Source organism: Hyperolius riggenbachi, chromosome 4, assembly GCF_040937935.1.
Source record: "Hyperolius riggenbachi isolate aHypRig1 chromosome 4, aHypRig1.pri, whole genome shotgun sequence".
Taxonomy (NCBI): Eukaryota; Metazoa; Chordata; class Amphibia; order Anura; family Hyperoliidae; genus Hyperolius; species Hyperolius riggenbachi.
Genome location: NC_090649.1, coordinates 42,287,661 through 42,303,208, shown reverse-complemented (window position 1 = coordinate 42,303,208; position 15,548 = coordinate 42,287,661). Strand labels below are relative to the sequence as shown.

The 15,548-nt window shown below is 45.7% G+C and overlaps 11 non-coding genes across 11 annotated transcripts; 6 read left to right on the top strand and 5 right to left on the bottom strand.

The window, feature by feature from the left end:
* Window positions 1-1,127: 1,127 nt before the first annotated feature.
* Window positions 1,128-1,200, bottom strand: TRNAK-CUU (transfer RNA lysine (anticodon CUU)). Its single transcript has one exon. It is a non-coding gene; the product is annotated as a tRNA-Lys (tRNA).
* Window positions 1,201-1,334: 134 nt separating this feature from the next.
* On the top strand, window positions 1,335-1,405 carry TRNAG-GCC (transfer RNA glycine (anticodon GCC)). Its single transcript has one exon. It is a non-coding gene; the product is annotated as a tRNA-Gly (tRNA).
* Window positions 1,406-6,407: 5,002 nt separating this feature from the next.
* On the bottom strand, window positions 6,408-6,480 carry TRNAK-CUU (transfer RNA lysine (anticodon CUU)). Its single transcript has one exon. It is a non-coding gene; the product is annotated as a tRNA-Lys (tRNA).
* A 134-nt stretch (window positions 6,481-6,614) lies between these two features.
* TRNAG-GCC (transfer RNA glycine (anticodon GCC)) lies at window positions 6,615-6,685 on the top strand. The gene has a single exon. It is a non-coding gene; the product is annotated as a tRNA-Gly (tRNA).
* A 1,343-nt stretch (window positions 6,686-8,028) lies between these two features.
* On the bottom strand, window positions 8,029-8,101 carry TRNAK-CUU (transfer RNA lysine (anticodon CUU)). The gene has a single exon. It is a non-coding gene; the product is annotated as a tRNA-Lys (tRNA).
* A 134-nt stretch (window positions 8,102-8,235) lies between these two features.
* TRNAG-GCC (transfer RNA glycine (anticodon GCC)) lies at window positions 8,236-8,306 on the top strand. The gene has a single exon. It is a non-coding gene; the product is annotated as a tRNA-Gly (tRNA).
* Window positions 8,307-9,856: 1,550 nt separating this feature from the next.
* TRNAG-GCC (transfer RNA glycine (anticodon GCC)) lies at window positions 9,857-9,927 on the top strand. The gene has a single exon. It is a non-coding gene; the product is annotated as a tRNA-Gly (tRNA).
* Window positions 9,928-12,891: 2,964 nt separating this feature from the next.
* TRNAK-CUU (transfer RNA lysine (anticodon CUU)) lies at window positions 12,892-12,964 on the bottom strand. Its single transcript has one exon. It is a non-coding gene; the product is annotated as a tRNA-Lys (tRNA).
* Window positions 12,965-13,098: 134 nt separating this feature from the next.
* Window positions 13,099-13,169, top strand: TRNAG-GCC (transfer RNA glycine (anticodon GCC)). Its single transcript has one exon. It is a non-coding gene; the product is annotated as a tRNA-Gly (tRNA).
* A 1,343-nt stretch (window positions 13,170-14,512) lies between these two features.
* On the bottom strand, window positions 14,513-14,585 carry TRNAK-CUU (transfer RNA lysine (anticodon CUU)). Its single transcript has one exon. It is a non-coding gene; the product is annotated as a tRNA-Lys (tRNA).
* A 134-nt stretch (window positions 14,586-14,719) lies between these two features.
* TRNAG-GCC (transfer RNA glycine (anticodon GCC)) lies at window positions 14,720-14,790 on the top strand. Its single transcript has one exon. It is a non-coding gene; the product is annotated as a tRNA-Gly (tRNA).
* Window positions 14,791-15,548: the final 758 nt, after the last annotated feature.

Below are 15,548 nucleotides of genomic sequence, written 5' to 3'. Positions count from 1 at the left end.
TTGCATGTCTTCTAGCAGTGCCAGTGACGTGCAGCATCTCTCCCTCTCCAGTACTCACCTATTAGGCTTCTTTTTAACTGTCTAGAAAAGCCTCGGAAATGCCAAGTCAGCAGCATCTGCTCATATGGTGTTGTTTTACAACTTTTTGCCTTGTTGTCTTTGCACTCTACTCAGGGCCTTGCTCAAATTTGGAGCGTTCTCTCTAGGCCCTCATTCATTCTACTTTTGTCCTGAGTTTTCTCACAGTAGATGTTGAGATGTTGTGTCAGCTTACCTACAACTTGCTTTCCCAGCACCTAGCAATTAAGAAAACATACTAAAAGTACAGAAAAAAAAGTAGTAACAAACTTAAGTCAAATGAAAGCAACCACTTTTTTTGCTTGCCGGGACTGAAAGGCTTTTTGGTTTGTAACTTTTGTTGGGAAGTACCTCATCTAAAAACAAGTTAAGGGAAAGAGCAGCTTCCTTTTTTTCAATCCTCTCAGCTAAATCTCAGGCCGTGTGCAGAGTGCCCTCCTCATACTGCTATGTGAGCACCTTTGGAGTGCAAAGCCTAATACACACCATACCAATGCCTGTCAGATAGATGGGTCGAACAGATGATTTCCGGCAGGTCCGATCTGATTTCCGATCGTTTTTCTGATGGATTTGCATAGTAGTGATCGGAAATCCGAACGGAAATCCGATCGTGTCTGTCGGAAAGGATCTATCGGCCCATCTATCTGATGGGGAATTGCATGGTGTGCACCAGGCATACGAGAATGAGTATCTTTCAGGTGGTTGTTCCTTGTCAAGTGATTGATTGTAAGTCTCTCCTTGACAAAAGGACTGGAGTAAAGCCAACGGAAATCTGGGAAAAGCAGATAAGAAAAGTAGTATAGGAAAGATGAGTAAGATTGTAAGAAGGAGTGTTTTTCTCTTTCTTGGGGTGGTGAAGCACTTTTGCTGAAAAGTTGTTAAAAGAGGTTGTGTGAGTAAAAGTGAAGGGGAAAGCTGAGATGACATTTTCGTTTGTTAGCAAAGGGAGTGGGGAGTGGCATGTGAAAGAGGAAGTGATGGCCTGGTGATGGTTTGTAATCGTTTTGGAGGAGCTCTGCCTAGTAGAAAGTAAAAGGAGAAGCTTTGATCGCCCAACGTGGGGCTCGAACCCACGACCCTGAGATTAAGAGTCTCATGCTCTACCGACTGAGCTAGCCGGGCTTGCTTGCTTGAGCTGAAATGTCAAAAATTGCAAAATGGCGCCAGCCTCACCTTTGCCATCCACACAGAAGAAGGCAATCTTGTATGGCCTGATTTGGCTGGCCACGTTTTTCAGCACCGAGCAACAGGGCAAGGCATTGGTGGTTCAGTGGTAGAATTCTCGCCTGCCACGCGGGAGGCCCGGGTTCGATTCCCGGCCAATGCAAATGCTAGGATTTTGGCACACCTCCACACTTTGCACTTCTCAAGCTTAAGACATCTCTGCAGGCCAGAAGCCATTTAAGGACATTTGCAAGAGTCACCGTGGCACTTGGCCACAGTGCTGGCTGACAGTCGAGAAGAGGGACCCTAGTACCCAGCAAACATGACTCTAAGACACACAAGTTAAAGCAGCCTTGGGACACTTGCGTGCCCAAAGGCCTTGCATGTCTTCTAGCAGTGCCAGTGACGTGCAGCATCTCTCCCTCTCCAGTACTCACCTATTAGGCTTCTTTTTAACTGTCTAGAAAAGCCTCGGAAATGCCAAGTCAGCAGCATCTGCTCATCTGGTGTTGTTTTACAACTTTTTGCCTTGTTGTCTTTGCACTCTACTCAGGGCCTTGCTCAAATTTGGAGCGTTCTCTCTAGGCCCTCATTCATTCTACTTTTGTCCTGAGTTTTCTCACAGTAGATGTTGAGATGTTGTGTCAGCTTACCTACAACTTGCTTTCCCAGCACCTAGCAATTAAGAAAACATACTAAAAGTACAGAAAAAAAAGTAGTAACAAACTTAAGTCAAATGAAAGCAACCACTTTTTTTGCTTGCCGGGACTGAAAGGCTTTTTGGTTTGTAACTTTTGTTGGGAAGTACCTCATCTAAAAACAAGTTAAGGGAAAGAGCAACTTCCTTTTTTTTCAATCCTCTCAGCTAAATCTCAGGCCGTGTGCAGAGTGCCCTCCTCATACTGCTATGTGAGCACCTTTGGAGTGCAAAGCCTAATACACACCATACCAATGCCTGTCAGATAGATGGGTCGAACAGATGATTTCCGGCAGGTCCGATCTGATTTCCGATCGTTTTTCTGATGGATTTGCATAGTAGTGATCGGAAATCCGAACGGAAATCCGATCGTGTCTGTCGGAAAGGATCTATCGGCCCATCTATCTGATGGGGAATTGCATGGTGTGCACCAGGCATACGAGAATGAGTATCTTTCAGGTGGTTGTTCCTTGTCAAGTGATTGATTGTAAGTCTCTCCTTGACAAAAGGACTGGAGTAAAGCCAACGGAAATCTGGGAAAAGCAGATAAGAAAAGTAGTATAGGAAAGATGAGTAAGATTGTAAGAAGGAGTGTTTTTCTCTTTCTTGGGGTGGTGAAGCACTTTTGCTGAAAAGTTGTTAAAAGAGGTTGTGTGAGTAAAAGTGAAGGGGAAAGCTGAGATGACATTTTCGTTTGTTAGCAAAGGGAGTGGGGAGTGGCATGTGAAAGAGGAAGTGATGGCCTGGTGATGGTTTGTAATCGTTTTGGAGGAGCTCTGCCTAGTAGAAAGTAAAAGGAGAAGCTTTGATCACCCAACGTGGGGCTCGAACCCACAACCCTGAGATTAAGAGTCTCATGCTCTACCGACTGAGCTAGCCGGGCTTGCTTGCTTGAGCTGAAATGTCAAAAATTGCAAAATGGCGCCAGCCTCACCTTTACCATCCGCACAGAAGAAGGCAATCTTGTATGGCCTGATTTGGCTGGCCACGTTTTTCAGCACCGAGCAACAGGGCAAGGCATTGGTGGTTCAGTGGTAGAATTCTCACCTGCCACGCGGGAGGGCTGGGTTTGATTCCCGGCCAATGCAAATGCTAGGATTTTGGCACACCTCCACACTTTGCACTTCTCAAGCTTAAGACATCTCTGCAGGCCAGAAGCCATTTAACCTCCCCGGCGTTCAATTCCCAGGATTTCTTTGCAAAAAGTGATAAAATGTATTTTTAAAACTTTTTTTTTTCCTGTAACTTGCCAAACTGTGTCAAGCAAGGGTCTAGTATACAGTGCAGAAGAGTATTGATGTGTATGCACGTTTATACTGTTCACAGCATGTTTTTATGGATGGACATTTCTGTCCATACCGCTGAGGAGGTTAAGGACATTTGCAAGAGTCACCGTGGCACTTGGCCACAGTGCTGGCTGACAGTCGAGAAGAGGGACCCTAGTACCCAGCAAACATGACTCTAAGACACACAAGTTAAAGCAGCCTTGGGACACTTGCGTGCCCAAAGGCCTTGCATGTCTTCTAGCAGTGCCAGTGACGTGCAGCATCTCTCCCTCTCCAGTACTCACCTATTAGGCTTCTTTTTAACTGTCTAGAAAAGCCTCGGAAATGCCAAGTCAGCAGCATCTGCTCATCTGGTGTTGTTTTACAACTTTTTGCCTTGTTGTCTTTGCACTCTACTCAGGGCCTTGCTCAAATTTGGAGCGTTCTCTCTAGGCCCTCATTCATTCTACTTTTGTCCTGAGTTTTCTCACAGTAGATGTTGAGATGTTGTGTCAGCTTACCTACAACTTGCTTTCCCAGCACCTAGCAATTAAGAAAACATACTAAAAGTACAGAAAAAAAAGTAGTAACAAACTTAAGTCAAATGAAAGCAACCACTTTTTTTGCTTGCCGGGACTGAAAGGCTTTTTGGTTTGTAACTTTTGTTGGGAAGTACCTCATCTAAAAACAAGTTAAGGGAAAGAGCAGCTTCCTTTTTTTCAATCCTCTCAGCTAAATCTCAGGCCGTGTGCAGAGTGCCCTCCTCATACTGCTATGTGAGCACCTTTGGAGTGCAAAGCCTAATACACACCATACCAATGCCTGTCAGATAGATGGGTCGAACAGATGATTTCCGGCAGGTCCGATCTGATTTCCGATCGTTTTTCTGATGGATTTGCATAGTAGTGATCGGAAATCCGAACGGAAATCCGATCGTGTCTGTCGGAAAGGATCTATCGGCCCATCTATCTGATGGGGAATTGCATGGTGTGCACCAGGCATACGAGAATGAGTATCTTTCAGGTGGTTGTTCCTTGTCAAGTGATTGATTGTAAGTCTCTCCTTGACAAAAGGACTGGAGTAAAGCCAACGGAAATCTGGGAAAAGCAGATAAGAAAAGTAGTATAGGAAAGATGAGTAAGATTGTAAGAAGGAGTGTTTTTCTCTTTCTTGGGGTGGTGAAGCACTTTTGCTGAAAAGTTGTTAAAAGAGGTTGTGTGAGTAAAAGTGAAGGGGAAAGCTGAGATGACATTTTCGTTTGTTAGCAAAGGGAGTGGGGAGTGGCATGTGAAAGAGGAAGTGATGGCCTGGTGATGGTTTGTAATCGTTTTGGAGGAGCTCTGCCTAGTAGAAAGTAAAAGGAGAAGCTTTGATCGCCCAACGTGGGGCTCGAACCCACGACCCTGAGATTAAGAGTCTCATGCTCTTCCGACTGAGCTAGCCGTGCTTGCTTGCTTGAGCTGAAATGTCAAAAATTGCAAAATGGCGCCAGCCTCACCTTTGCCATCCGCACAGAAGAAGGCAATCTTGTATGGCCTGATTTGGCTGGCCACGTTTTTCAGCACCGAGGAACAGGGCAAGGCATTGGTGGTTCAGTGGTAGAATTCTCGCCTGCCACGCGGGAGGCCTAGGTTTGATTCCCGGCCAATGCAAATGCTAGGATTTTGGCACACCTCCACACTTTGCACTTCTCAAGCTTAAGACATCTCTGCAGGCCAGAAGCCATTTAACCTCCCCGGCGTTCAATTCCCAGGATTTCTTTGCAAAAAGTGATAAAATGTATTTTTAAAACTTTTTTTTTTCCTGTAACTTGCCAAACTGTGTCAAGCAATGGTCTAGTATACAGTGCAGAAGAGTATTGATGTGTATGCACGTTTATACTGTTCACAGCATGTTTTTATGGATGGACATTTCTGTCCATACCGCTGAGGAGGTTAAGGACATTTGCAAGAGTCACCGTGGCACTTGGCCACAGTGCTGGCTGACAGTCGAGAAGAGGGACCCTAGTACCCAGCAAACATGACTCTAAGACACACAAGTTAAAGCAGCCTTGGGACACTTGCGTGCCCAAAGGCCTTGCATGTCTTCTAGCAGTGCCAGTGACGTGCAGCATCTCTCCCTCTCCAGTACTCACCTATTAGGCTTCTTTTTAACTGTCTAGAAAAGCCTCGGAAATGCCAAGTCAGCAGCATCTGCTCATCTGGTGTTGTTTTACAACTTTTTGCCTTGTTGTCTTTGCACTCTACTCAGGGCCTTGCTCAAATTTGGAGCGTTCTCTCTAGGCCCTCATTCATTCTACTTTTGTCCTGAGTTTTCTCACAGTAGATGTTGAGATGTTGTGTCAGCTTACCTACAACTTGCTTTCCCAGCACCTAGCAATTAAGAAAACATGCTAAAAGTACAGAAATAAAAGTAGTAACAAACTTAAGTCAAATGAAAGCAACCACTTTTTTTGCTTGCCGGGACTGAAAGGCTTTTTGGTTTGTAACTTTTGTTGGGAAGTACCTCATCTAAAAACAAGTTAAGGGAAAGAGCAGCTTCCTTTTTTTCAATCCTCTCAGCTAAATCTCAGGCCGTGTGCAGAGTGCCCTCCTCATACTGCTATGTGAGCACCTTTGGAGTGCAAAGCCTAATACACACCATACCAATGCCTGTCAGATAGATGGGTCGAACAGATGATTTCCGGCAGGTCCGATCTGATTTCCGATCGTTTTTCTGATGGATTTGCATAGTAGTGATCGGAAATCCGAACGGAAATCCGATCGTGTCTGTCGGAAAGGATCTATCGGCCCATCTATCTGATGGGGAATTGCATGGTGTGCACCAGGCATACGAGAATGAGTATCTTTCAGGTGGTTGTTCTTTGTCAAGTGATTGATTGTAAGTCTCTCCTTGACAAAAGGACTGGAGTAAAGCCAACGGAAATCTGGGAAAAGCAGATAAGAAAAGTAGTATAGGAAAGATGAGTAAGATTGTAAGAAGGAGTGTTTTTCTCTTTCTTGGGGTGGTGAAGCACTTTTGCTGAAAAGTTGTTAAAAGAGGTTGTGTGAGTAAAAGTGAAGGGGAAAGCTGAGATGACATTTTCGTTTGTTAGCAAAGGGAGTGGGGAGTGGCATGTGAAAGAGGAAGTGATGGCCTGGTGATGGTTTGTAATCGTTTTGGAGGAGCTCTGCCTAGTAGAAAGTAAAAGGAGAAGCTTTGATCGCCCAACGTGGGGCTCGAACCCACGACCCTGAGATTAAGAGTCTCATGCTCTACCGACTGAGCTAGCCGGGCTTGCTTGCTTGAGCTGAAATGTCAAAAATTGCAAAATGGCGCCAACCTCACCTTTGCCATCCGCACAGAAGAAGGCAATCTTGTATGGCCTGATTTGGCTGGCCACGTTTTTCAGCACTGAGCAACAGGGCAAGGCATTGGTGGTTCAGTGGTAGAATTCTCGCCTGCCACGCGGGAGGCCCGGGTTCGATTCCCGGCCAATGCAAATGCTAGGATTTTGGCACACCTCCACACTTTGCACTTCTCAAGCTTAAGACATCTCTGCAGGCCAGAAGCCATTTAAGGACATTTGCAAGAGTCACCGTGGCACTTGGCCACAGTGCTGGCTGACAGTCGAGAAGAGGGACCCTAGTACCCAGCAAACATGACTCTAAGACACACAAGTTAAAGCAGCCTTGGGACACTTGCGTGCCCAAAGGCCTTGCATGTCTTCTAGCAGTGCCAGTGACGTGCAGCATCTCTCCCTCTCCAGTACTCACCTATTAGGCTTCTTTTTAACTGTCTAGAAAAGCCTCGGAAATGCCAAGTCAGCAGCATCTGCTCATCTGGTGTTGTTTTACAACTTTTTGCCTTGTTGTCTTTGCACTCTACTCAGGGCCTTGCTCAAATTTGGAGCGTTCTCTCTAGGCCCTCATTCATTCTACTTTTGTCCTGAGTTTTCTCACAGTAGATGTTGAGATGTTGTGTCAGCTTACCTACAACTTGCTTTCCCAGCACCTAGCAATTAAGAAAACATACTAAAAGTACAGAAAAAAAAGTAGTAACAAACTTAAGTCAAATGAAAGCAACCACTTTTTTTGCTTGCCGGGACTGAAAGGCTTTTTGGTTTGTAACTTTTGTTGGGAAGTACCTAATCTAAAAACAAGTTAAGGGAAAGAGCAACTTCCTTTTTTTCAATCCTCTCAGCTAAATCTCAGGCCGTGTGCAGAGTGCCCTCCTCATACTGCTATGTGAGCACCTTTGGAGTGCAAAGCCTAATACACACCATACCAATGCCTGTCAGATAGATGGGTCGAACAGATGATTTCCGGCAGGTCCGATCTGATTTCCGATCGTTTTTCTGATGGATTTGCATAGTAGTGATCGGAAATCCGAACGGAAATCCGATCGTGTCTGTCGGAAAGGATCTATCGGCCCATCTATCTGATGGGGAATTGCATGGTGTGCACCAGGTATACGAGAATGAGTATCTTTCAGGTGGTTGTTCCTTGTCAAGTGATTGATTGTAAGTCTCTCCTTGACAAAAGGACTGGAGTAAAGCCAACGGAAATCTGGGAAAAGCAGATAAGAAAAGTAGTATAGGAAAGATGAGTAAGATTGTAAGAAGGAGTGTTTTTCTCTTTCTTGGGGTGGTGAAGCACTTTTGCTGAAAAGTTGTTAAAAGAGGTTGTGTGAGTAAAAGTGAAGGGGAAAGCTGAGATGACATTTTCGTTTGTTAGCAAAGGGAGTGGGGAGTGGCATGTGAAAGAGGAAGTGATGGCCTGGTGATGGTTTGTAATCGTTTTGGAGGAGCTCTGCCTAGTAGAAAGTAAAAGGAGAAGCTTTGATTGCCCAACGTGGGGCTCGAACCCACGACCCTGAGATTAAGAGTCTCATGCTCTACCGACTGAGCTAGCCGGGCTTGCTTGCTTGAGCTGAAATGTCAAAAATTGCAAAATGGCGCCAGCCTCACCTTTGCCATCCGCACAGAAGAAGGCAATCTTGTATGGCCTGATTTGGCTGGCCACGTTTTTCAGCACCGAGCAACAGGGCAAGGCATTGGTGGTTCAGTGGTAGAATTCTCGCCTGCCACGCGGGAGGCCCGGGTTCGATTCCCGGCCAATGCAAATGCTAGGATTTTGGCACACCTCCACACTTTGCACTTCTCAAGCTTAAGACATCTCTGCAGGCCAGAAGCCATTTAAGGACATTTGCAAGAGTCACCGTGGCACTTGGCCACAGTGCTGGCTGACAGTCGAGAAGAGGGACCCTAGTACCCAGCAAACATGACTCTAAGACACACAAGTTAAAGCAGCCTTGGGACACTTGCGTGCCCAAAGGCCTTGCATGTCTTCTAGCAGTGCCAGTGACGTGCAGCATCTCTCCCTCTCCAGTACTCACCTATTAGGCTTCTTTTTAACTGTCTAGAAAAGCCTCGGAAATGCCAAGTCAGCAGCATCTGCTCATCTGGTGTTGTTTTACAACTTTTTGCCTTGTTGTCTTTGCACTCTACTCAGGGCCTTGCTCAAATTTGGAGCGTTCTCTCTAGGCCCTCATTCATTCTACTTTTGTCCTGAGTTTTCTCACAGTAGATGTTGAGATGTTGTGTCAGCTTACCTACAACTTGCTTTCCCAGCACCTAGCAATTAAGAAAACATACTAAAAGTACAGAAAAAAAAGTAGTAACAAACTTAAGTCAAATGAAAGCAACCACTTTTTTTGCTTGCCGGGACTGAAAGGCTTTTTGGTTTGTAACTTTTCTTGGGAAGTACCTCATCTAAAAACAAGTTAAGGGAAAGAGCAACTTCCTTTTTTTCAATCCTCTCAGCTAAATCTCAGGCCGTGTGCAGAGTGCCCTCCTCATACTGCTATGTGAGCACCTTTGGAGTGCAAAGCCTAATACACACCATACCAATGCCTGTCAGATAGATGGGTCGAACAGATGATTTCCGGCAGGTCCGATCTGATTTCCGATCGTTTTTCTGATGGATTTGCATAGTAGTGATCGGAAATCCGAACGGAAATCCGATCGTGTCTGTCGGAAAGGATCTATCGGCCCATCTATCTGATGGGGAATTGCATGGTGTGCACCAGGCATACGAGAATGAGTATCTTTCAGGTGGTTGTTCCTTGTCAAGTGATTGATTGTAAGTCTCTCCTTGACAAAAGGACTGGAGTAAAGCCAACGGAAATCTGGGAAAAGCAGATAAGAAAAGTAGTATAGGAAAGATGAGTAAGATTGTAAGAAGGAGTGTTTTTCTCTTTCTTGGGGTGGTGAAGCACTTTTGCTGAAAAGTTGTTAAAAGAGGTTGTGTGAGTAAAAGTGAAGGGGAAAGCTGAGATGACATTTTCGTTTGTTAGCAAAGGGAGTGGGGAGTGGCATGTGAAAGAGGAAGTGATGGCCTGGTGATGGTTTGTAATCATTTTGGAGGAGCTCTGCCTAGTAGAAAGTAAAAGGAGAAGCTTTGATCACCCAACGTGGGGCTCGAACCCACGACCCTGAGATTAAGAGTCTCATGCTCTACCGACTGAGCTAGCCGGGCTTGCTTGCTTGAGCTGAAATGTCAAAAATTGCAAAATGGCGCCAGCCTCACCTTTGCCATCCGCACAGAAGAAGGCAATCTTGTATGGCCTGATTTGGCTGGCCACGTTTTTCAGCACCGAGCAACAGGGCAAGGCATTGGTGGTTCAGTGGTAGAATTCTCGCCTGCCACGCGGGAGGCCCGGGTTCGATTCCCGGCCAATGCAAATGCTAGGATTTTGGCACACCTCCACACTTTGCACTTCTCAAGCTTAAGACATCTCTGCAGGCCAGAAGCCATTTAAGGACATTTGCAAGAGTCACCGTGGCACTTGGCCACAGTGCTGGCTGACAGTCGAGAAGAGGAACCCTAGTACCCAGCAAACATGACTCTAAGACACACAAGTTAAAGCAGCCTTGGGACACTTGCGTGCCCAAAGGCCTTGCATGTCTTCTAGCAGTGCCAGTGACGTGCAGCATCTCTCCCTCTCCAGTACTCACCTATTAGGCTTCTTTTTAACTGTCTAGAAAAGCCTCGGAAATGCCAAGTCAGCAGCATCTGCTCATCTGGTGTTGTTTTACAACTTTTTGCCTTGTTGTCTTTGCACTCTACTCAGGGCCTTGCTCAAATTTGGAGCGTTCTCTCTAGGCCCTCATTCATTCTACTTTTGTCCTGAGTTTTCTCACAGTAGATGTTGAGATGTTGTGTCAGCTTACCTACAACTTGCTTTCCCAGCACCTAGCAATTAAGAAAACATACTAAAAGTACAGAAAAAAAAGTAGTAACAAACTTAAGTCAAATGAAAGCAACCACTTTTTTTGCTTGCCGGGACTGAAAGGCTTTTTGGTTTGTAACTTTTGTTGGGAAGTACCTCATCTAAAAACAAGTTAAGGGAAAGAGCAGCTTCCTTTTTTTCAATCCTCTCAGCTAAATCTCAGGCCGTGTGCAGAGTGCCCTCCTCATACTGCTATGTGAGCACCTTTGGAGTGCAAAGCCTAATACACACCATACCAATGCCTGTCAGATAGATGGGTCGAACAGATGATTTCCGGCAGGTCCGATCTGATTTCCGATCGTTTTTCTGATGGATTTGCATAGTAGTGATCGGAAATCCGAACGGAAATCCGATCGTGTCTGTCGGAAAGGATCTATCGGCCCATCTATCTGATGGGGAATTGCATGGTGTGCACCAGGCATACGAGAATGAGTATCTTTCAGGTGGTTGTTCCTTGTCAAGTGATTGATTGTAAGTCTCTCCTTGACAAAAGGACTGGAGTAAAGCCAACGGAAATCTGGGAAAAGCAGATAAGAAAAGTAGTATAGGAAAGATGAGTAAGATTGTAAGAAGGAGTGTTTTTCTCTTTCTTGGGGTGGTGAAGCACTTTTGCTGAAAAGTTGTTAAAAGAGGTTGTGTGAGTAAAAGTGAAGGGGAAAGCTGAGATGACATTTTCGTTTGTTAGCAAAGGGAGTGGGGAGTGGCATGTGAAAGAGGAAGTGATGGCCTGGTGATGGTTTGTAATCGTTTTGGAGGAGCTCTGCCTAGTAGAAAGTAAAAGGAGAAGCTTTGATCGCCCAACGTGGGGCTCGAACCCACGACCCTGAGATTAAGAGTCTCATGCTCTTCCGACTGAGCTAGCCGTGCTTGCTTGCTTGAGCTGAAATGTCAAAAATTGCAAAATGGCGCCAGCCTCACCTTTGCCATCCGCACAGAAGAAGGCAATCTTGTATGGCCTGATTTGGCTGGCCACGTTTTTCAGCACCGAGGAACAGGGCAAGGCATTGGTGGTTCAGTGGTAGAATTCTCGCCTGCCACGCGGGAGGCCTGGGTTTGATTCCCGGCCAATGCAAATGCTAGGATTTTGGCACACCTCCACACTTTGCACTTCTCAAGCTTAAGACATCTCTGCAGGCCAGAAGCCATTTAAGGACATTTGCAAGAGTCACCGTGGCACTTGGCCACAGTGCTGGCTGACAGTCGAGAAGAGGGACCCTAGTACCCAGCAAACATGACTCTAAGACACACAAGTTAAAGCAGCCTTGGGACACTTGCGTGCCCAAAGGCCTTGCATGTCTTCTAGCAGTGCCAGTGACGTGCAGCATCTCTCCCTCTCCAGTACTCACCTATTAGGCTTCTTTTTAACTGTCTAGAAAAGCCTCGGAAATGCCAAGTCAGCAGCATCTGCTCATCTGGTGTTGTTTTACAACTTTTTGCCTTGTTGTCTTTGCACTCTACTCAGGGCCTTGCTCAAATTTGGAGCGTTCTCTCTAGGCCCTCATTCATTCTACTTTTGTCCTGAGTTTTCTCACAGTAGATGTTGAGATGTTGTGTCAGCTTACCTACAACTTGCTTTCCCAGCACCTAGCAATTAAGAAAACATGCTAAAAGTACAGAAATAAAAGTAGTAACAAACTTAAGTCAAATGAAAGCAACCACTTTTTTTGCTTGCCGGGACTGAAAGGCTTTTTGGTTTGTAACTTTTGTTGGGAAGTACCTCATCTAAAAACAAGTTAAGGGAAAGAGCAGCTTCCTTTTTTTCAATCCTCTCAGCTAAATCTCAGGCCGTGTGCAGAGTGCCCTCCTCATACTGCTATGTGAGCACCTTTGGAGTGCAAAGCCTAATACACACCATACCAATGCCTGTCAGATAGATGGGTCGAACAGATGATTTCCGGCAGGTCCGATCTGATTTCCGATCGTTTTTCTGATGGATTTGCATAGTAGTGATCGGAAATCCGAACGGAAATCCGATCGTGTCTGTCGGAAAGGATCTATCGGCCCATCTATCTGATGGGGAATTGCATGGTGTGCACCAGGCATACGAGAATGAGTATCTTTCAGGTGGTTGTTCTTTGTCAAGTGATTGATTGTAAGTCTCTCCTTGACAAAAGGACTGGAGTAAAGCCAACGGAAATCTGGGAAAAGCAGATAAGAAAAGTAGTATAGGAAAGATGAGTAAGATTGTAAGAAGGAGTGTTTTTCTCTTTCTTGGGGTGGTGAAGCACTTTTGCTGAAAAGTTGTTAAAAGAGGTTGTGTGAGTAAAAGTGAAGGGGAAAGCTGAGATGACATTTTCGTTTGTTAGCAAAGGGAGTGGGGAGTGGCATGTGAAAGAGGAAGTGATGGCCTGGTGATGGTTTGTAATCGTTTTGGAGGAGCTCTGCCTAGTAGAAAGTAAAAGGAGAAGCTTTGATCGCCCAACGTGGGGCTCGAACCCACGACCCTGAGATTAAGAGTCTCATGCTCTACCGACTGAGCTAGCCGGGCTTGCTTGCTTGAGCTGAAATGTCAAAAATTGCAAAATGGCGCCAACCTCACCTTTGCCATCCGCACAGAAGAAGGCAATCTTGTATGGCCTGATTTGGCTGGCCACGTTTTTCAGCACTGAGCAACAGGGCAAGGCATTGGTGGTTCAGTGGTAGAATTCTCGCCTGCCACGCGGGAGGCCCGGGTTCGATTCCCGGCCAATGCAAATGCTAGGATTTTGGCACACCTCCACACTTTGCACTTCTCAAGCTTAAGACATCTCTGCAGGCCAGAAGCCATTTAAGGACATTTGCAAGAGTCACCGTGGCACTTGGCCACAGTGCTGGCTGACAGTCGAGAAGAGGGACCCTAGTACCCAGCAAACATGACTCTAAGACACACAAGTTAAAGCAGCCTTGGGACACTTGCGTGCCCAAAGGCCTTGCATGTCTTCTAGCAGTGCCAGTGACGTGCAGCATCTCTCCCTCTCCAGTACTCACCTATTAGGCTTCTTTTTAACTGTCTAGAAAAGCCTCGGAAATGCCAAGTCAGCAGCATCTGCTCATCTGGTGTTGTTTTACAACTTTTTGCCTTGTTGTCTTTGCACTCTACTCAGGGCCTTGCTCAAATTTGGAGCGTTCTCTCTAGGCCCTCATTCATTCTACTTTTGTCCTGAGTTTTCTCACAGTAGATGTTGAGATGTTGTGTCAGCTTACCTACAACTTGCTTTCCCAGCACCTAGCAATTAAGAAAACATACTAAAAGTACAGAAAAAAAAGTAGTAACAAACTTAAGTCAAATGAAAGCAACCACTTTTTTTGCTTGCCGGGACTGAAAGGCTTTTTGGTTTGTAACTTTTGTTGGGAAGTACCTAATCTAAAAACAAGTTAAGGGAAAGAGCAACTTCCTTTTTTTCAATCCTCTCAGCTAAATCTCAGGCCGTGTGCAGAGTGCCCTCCTCATACTGCTATGTGAGCACCTTTGGAGTGCAAAGCCTAATACACACCATACCAATGCCTGTCAGATAGATGGGTCGAACAGATGATTTCCGGCAGGTCCGATCTGATTTCCGATCGTTTTTCTGATGGATTTGCATAGTAGTGATCGGAAATCCGAACGGAAATCCGATCGTGTCTGTCGGAAAGGATCTATCGGCCCATCTATCTGATGGGGAATTGCATGGTGTGCACCAGGTATACGAGAATGAGTATCTTTCAGGTGGTTGTTCCTTGTCAAGTGATTGATTGTAAGTCTCTCCTTGACAAAAGGACTGGAGTAAAGCCAACGGAAATCTGGGAAAAGCAGATAAGAAAAGTAGTATAGGAAAGATGAGTAAGATTGTAAGAAGGAGTGTTTTTCTCTTTCTTGGGGTGGTGAAGCACTTTTGCTGAAAAGTTGTTAAAAGAGGTTGTGTGAGTAAAAGTGAAGGGGAAAGCTGAGATGACATTTTCGTTTGTTAGCAAAGGGAGTGGGGAGTGGCATGTGAAAGAGGAAGTGATGGCCTGGTGATGGTTTGTAATCGTTTTGGAGGAGCTCTGCCTAGTAGAAAGTAAAAGGAGAAGCTTTGATTGCCCAACGTGGGGCTCGAACCCACGACCCTGAGATTAAGAGTCTCATGCTCTACCGACTGAGCTAGCCGGGCTTGCTTGCTTGAGCTGAAATGTCAAAAATTGCAAAATGGCGCCAGCCTCACCTTTGCCATCCGCACAGAAGAAGGCAATCTTGTATGGCCTGATTTGGCTGGCCACGTTTTTCAGCACCGAGCAACAGGGCAAGGCATTGGTGGTTCAGTGGTAGAATTCTCGCCTGCCACGCGGGAGGCCCGGGTTCGATTCCCGGCCAATGCAAATGCTAGGATTTTGGCACACCTCCACACTTTGCACTTCTCAAGCTTAAGACATCTCTGCAGGCCAGAAGCCATTTAAGGACATTTGCAAGAGTCACCGTGGCACTTGGCCACAGTGCTGGCTGACAGTCGAGAAGAGGGACCCTAGTACCCAGCAAACATGACTCTAAGACACACAAGTTAAAGCAGCCTTGGGACACTTGCGTGCCCAAAGGCCTTGCATGTCTTCTAGCAGTGCCAGTGACGTGCAGCATCTCTCCCTCTCCAGTACTCACCTATTAGGCTTCTTTTTAACTGTCTAGAAAAGCCTCGGAAATGCCAAGTCAGCAGCATCTGCTCATCTGGTGTTGTTTTACAACTTTTTGCCTTGTTGTCTTTGCACTCTACTCAGGGCCTTGCTCAAATTTGGAGCGTTCTCTCTAGGCCCTCATTCATTCTACTTTTGTCCTGAGATTTCTCACAGTAGATGTTGAGATGTTGTGTCAGCTTACCTACAACTTGCTTTCCCAGCACCTAGCAATTAAGAAAACATACTAAAAGTACAGAAAAAAAAGTAGTAACAAACTTAAGTCAAATGAAAGCAACCACTTTTTTTGCTTGCCGGGACTGAAAGGCTTTTTGGTTTGTAACTTTTCTTGGGAAGTACCTCATCTAAAAACAAGTTAAGGGAAAGAGCAACTTCCTTTTTTTCAATCCTCTCAGCTAAATCTCAGGCCGTGTGCAGAGTGCCCTCCTCATACTGCTATGTGAGCACCTTTG